Raw genomic sequence first — 5,418 nt, forward strand, 5'->3', positions numbered from 1 at the left:
GCCGCCGCCGGTCGCTGAGCCGCCTCCTCTCTCTCTCTCTCTCTCTCTCTCTGCTGTGGATGGTCGGGGTCGGCTGATGGGGCGTTTTGCCTCTGGTTGGGTCCCCCTCGAGCATCCCGCCCCCCCAACGAAGGCTGCTCCTGTTCCAGACGCTTCTCATTCAGAAAACTACCGCCACTATCGCCCTATCAAGCTGCTATCAAGGGGTCTGTTCGGAAAGATGGTCCTTTCACTTCAAAAGTACTTATGGGAGCGGGGTCTCTCTGGAGAAAAGAGGGCTGGGGCTTCAACCCAAATCCGCAGTTATTCCTTCAGATATTGTGTTAGGCAGGATGCATCCACCCCATATATCCTCACCCTTTTATTATAGTTGGGTGTTTTAGGGTCCAAGGCGCCCCCCCCCCCAATATTTACAACGGGGCCAAGAGCAACATATGAAAAATGAGAGATATTACTAGATCTGGTGGTCCTAGATATCACTAGGCCTTGCGCTGAGTTCTTTGCAAGCCTAACCATGGCTACTCAGAAGTAATTCCTGTTGAATTAAATGACGTTTACTCCCAGGTAATAGCTATGCAACAGGTAAAAGTGTTCCTGCTACCCTGGAGTCTGTCAAACCACAGTAAGGCACAAGAGCCCTGGGTTGTTGCTATTTTATTTTATTTTTTATTTATTGCATTGTACTTTTGTATTTGATGGTTGGACACTGTTCTCCAAGCGACTAGCATGAGTTTGGCCAAACTGCGGGAGGCGGTGGAGGATAGGGGTGCCTGGCATGCTCTGATCCATGGGGTCACGAAGAGTCGGACACGACTGAACGACTGAACAACAACAACAAAACTTTTGTATTTGTATTTACTGTGCTGTAGTTTTGCTATATTTTCTTTTGTAGTAATCAGTTCATCACTTTGGGGGCTGTGACCAAAAAGCAGTACAGAAAAATAACCAATGATGATGGCTGGTTTGCAGTCCCACAAGTCTGTGCCTTTCCCTTTTCCGGATCTCCTCCACCCCAGATGCTATGCAATAAGGACTTTGATATTGCCACATGTGTTTGTATGTTTGTTGCCAGGGTGTGGGAAGTAGGGTGTTGGTGCCTCACACTGTTATGATCTGGCTTCAGCTGCCCTCAGAATAGGACTTTCAGTAGGGAGCAGAGAACTTGAAAAGCTCAGACACTATAGCCTTTCCTCACTCAGATCCTCTAGACTGTGAAGGAACAGGCTCTCAGAGTGCAAAAGAAAGGTGCATGTTGTTGCCAGGGTACATGAAGCAATCATTTGGAGATGGGGGTGGGAAAGAGATGGGGAGATGAGAGGAAGGGGGGAAGCAGAGGGCAGAGGGCAGAGGCCATAGGGCATTTAGCTCTGTTGGGATGCTACTTGGTAAGGATAGTTTATCAGGCAACATTGGGGCGAGGTAATTGGTGAAGTGAGGTGCCCCTGCTACCCTTCAATATACAAGCCTTTCCTCCACCTGACTCACTTGTTGAAATGTTAGGCATTTTGCTAGCATTATATAATTATATATCTGTTTTTGGTCATGTGTTGTTTTTTAGAACGCTAATCTTACACCCTGGGACACTTCAGTCAAACATCAAATTACCGGTAGGTAGATTTCCAGGGTGCAGAGGGATTGTTAGCAACTCTGCAAAGCATCATAGCCTTAAGCCCATTGATTTCATTAGATCATCTTAACTGTGTGCTGAATTGTGGTTAGGATGTGAATATAAGTAAGGTCCAATTGCTAGGTTCTTCTTTGTAAGCATGGCATATTAGCTGGATGTAAAGATAATAATAATCTGGGCACTGAAATCCTGCATTCAGGAAGTCTTGGTAAATAATCTGGTAGACTTATTTTGCAAAGTATTGTTTGCAGCATGAGAAAAATAATGCCTGATTACCTTGATTCTTCCCACTGTATAATATTTCCTTAACTTTCAGCTGTTGCATAGTTTAAGTTTTCAGTATTTGATCAACAAATGTCTTCTGTACTCAAGTATTAAATAACTCAAGCGGTTGGCATCCTTACATGTAACTTTGTAACTGGGGTCAAGAATGTAATGCACTAAACTATATCATTCTACTAATATTCCAAATAATTTTAGAAAGTAAAATAGTTCTGTGATTAGGAAATGCTTTACTAGGCAAAATTTAAAAGGGTTACCGGTAGGTAACATTTGTATTGTTCAGGGCAATTATAATTAAAATTAATGTGGTTTGGAGTTTTGTGCTTGGTTTCTCCCCTTTCAGAAAAAAACTGAAAATACATGGGAAATAAGACTTGACTAATTAATGGGATAGGGATAAAGCTTAGTCAGTGTGGCCTTGTGTCAGGGGAACAGCCCATCTGTAGAAAATTCAACATGCCAATGTGCCAGGTTCATCAGAAACATTGTCAGGATATCGGTCATAGGAATCTAGCAACCATGTTCTTCTCTCATCATTAAACATTCCCTCCATTAAACACAAAAAATGATTGTAGCCTTCTTCCACGATAAAAAGATTGCATCATGGAAACGTCTTCTTTCACAAATCACTTGCTAACGACGCTTTTTGATGTACAGTAAAAGCCAGAATGAATCTTGTTGATTTCATTTTGATAGTATCACAGTTCTCTGCTTGCAAGTTGTGTTCCTTGCCTTTTGGTATTACCTTGTAAAACCTATTTTCCAACCCCACCCTTTCAGGTAAGGGATGTATTGGGACTCTCTGAAGCTGAGAATTTACTTCTTGTGACACAGTTTAATCTTAAGAAAATTAAAAATTGACACAAGAACTGCATAAATTCAAGCCTACCACCGAGCTACTTTTATTTTTATTTATTAAATGTCTATACCACCCTTCATCTGAGGATCACTGGGCAGTTTAAAATATTAAAACCACAAAAATACATAACAGTAGCAACAACAAAAACCAACCCCCGGAGTTTAAAAGGCCATAGATTGTTTTATTAGCAAAAGGCCTGGGAGAAGAGGAATGTTTTTGCCTCTAGTGTGCACTAAAAGTCATTATTTGCTACTGTCTTTGTAATAATAGTGTTATAAGTTGTGGGTACCAGATTCCCCTAAATTCTTGGGTCTGATAGGTGTTAGAATTTGATCAGTGTTTGGGGTGTTAAAATTGGTTGCCAGACACGAAATTTAGCAAAGTGTTAAAATACTGGCCAAACTAGCTTCCTATTTTCAGGAAATCTCAGAGATTAGCCATTAACCAAAGACAAAGGGAAGATAATGGGGTATTATGAAAGCCAGACAGAGGGCACTTTTACCCAGGCAGAAAATGGGAGGGGTCTGATCCTCAACCCAGATTTAGTTTGGAAGACAAAGGAGAGTTTTGAGGTAGAGTTTTAGAGGTGACATTAGGATTGCGTTTTTGCAGCGATGTTGTAGTCTAAAATGCAGCAAATTGGAGAGAGGGTTGAGAGTCATGTTTGAGAGCATGTTGGATTTCTGTTTGAATCCAAGGCTGCAGATATGGAGGAAGCTAGACCTTCTTGGAGTGTGATGATGAGAACCTTTCCATTGTAGTCCCACGTTGGTATATATGTATAAATAAACCATGTATCATAAAGACACTACAGTCTCTGCTACCCTTCATTTCCTGAATGAAACATGAACCCTGGGAAAGCACCTAGAAACCCCTGAAATCTTGCACCACTCAGAGATTGGGGTAGCGTGCAACAATACATATGTATATGCTTACCTTCAATCTGGGTTTAGATCACAATTTGAATGGCAGATGCAGAACATGGGATGCATTTACATTCCATTCCATTCCATATATCTATAAAAAGGAGGCTGGGATGGAACACTGTAGAGTCCATGGACTGTCACCCTCCCAACTGCTAACAGTTGTTTCTGGGAGGGAAACACAGCACAAGTGTATCTATTGCATTTTTAATTATAAATCAGACTGCAATTAGCATAGGCACAGGGATTTGGCAAGCGCTGAGGTACATTTGATTAGCAGAGCCTGCAAAATTGCTTTGAGCCCACAACTGAGGTGCAGAGCAGGTTGGTGTGAAAATGGTCTTCCAAGTCAAATCCTGCTGATGCAGAGCTTCCCCGACCCCACCGCTGTACTTTCTCCAGAAAATATGGGCAAAATATTACTAGAAACCATCCTCCGTGAAAAAGTATTTCCCAGACAGGAAAATATTCAAACTTAGCACCAAGCTTATTATACTTCTATTGATACGTATATTAGAAGAGAGTAGAGAATCTGCGTCATTGAAGAAGTGAAGGCTGACATTACTTTGCAAGAAGATAATGGGTGGCAGTCATTACTTGATGAGGACATAAAAAGTTTTTATACTTTTCTGTGTAATGCCATAAATACTAGATTGAGGCACATGTTTAAGTACATCATAGTGGTTGAATTCTTTCAACAAATGATACGATTAATTGGTTAAAAAAAGATCACAGATGTGTAGTATCTTGGTTTCTGTTTTAAATATAATGAAAATAAAAGCCACTCAATAGCACTTTTGACATGCTTGTTTATATTTATTTTTCAGCAAAAAAAGAGTAAAATGTGGTGGAGTGCCCTTATGTCTGAAAACCTGAATCGTCTGGCTGATAGGGGAACCTATCACTGTCATGTTGGTGCCACTATATGAGGAGTGGGCAGAAAAAAAGTTTTCAACTTTGTTTCAGCTCATTGGAGGGGAGAAAATAACTTTTAACTCATTGACGATTCTATATAATGAACACGAGTATAAAACAAGCAGCAAGAAGAACACCCCACGGCCCAAGCCCAAACACGCTGGGTCTGATTGGTGGTGGTTATTCGACGGCGAAGAAAGCTCACTCTGCACATCCTCAGAGATACCCTATTATTTGTTCGTTTATTATTATTATTATTTGTTCGTCACGCAGAATTACTGTGGGTCAGGTCTTGCACTGAAAATAGATTCGGGGACACTGGCGAGCTCGGTTGCAACGAACTGACACAGAATACATTACAGGCTTCCTCAACCTACCTCGGCCCTCCAGGTGTTTAGAAACTCCAATTCCTATCATCCCTGACCACTGGTCCTGCAAGCTAGGGATCATGGGAGTTGTAGGCCTAAAACATCTGGAGGGCCGAGGTTGAGGAAGCCTGGAATAGAACAAAACTCAAAAGTCCGGGACAGCGCGCTCGCCGTCCTGCCCCTTTAAGCACCCCCGCCTCCATCTCTCCCTGGCCGGTGTTCTTCTGCCATAAGCCCCGCCCACGGCCCTTCTCGCTCACTCTGTCCCCGGAAGTGCCACGTGTACGGAGTGCGCTTGCGCGGCTGCGTCCGGTCCCTTCCGGTGTGAGGAGGGTGAGCGCCTCCCCGCCCTCCCACTCTGGGCTTGGCGCTGGGGCCGGGCGCGCAGTCACAAGAGCCCGCGCACCGAGGACCCTCCTGCTGCCACCACTGCCGCGGCCGCCA

Source organism: Lacerta agilis, chromosome 2 (assembly GCF_009819535.1).
Source record: "Lacerta agilis isolate rLacAgi1 chromosome 2, rLacAgi1.pri, whole genome shotgun sequence".
NCBI classification, from domain to species: Eukaryota; Metazoa; Chordata; class Lepidosauria; order Squamata; family Lacertidae; genus Lacerta; species Lacerta agilis.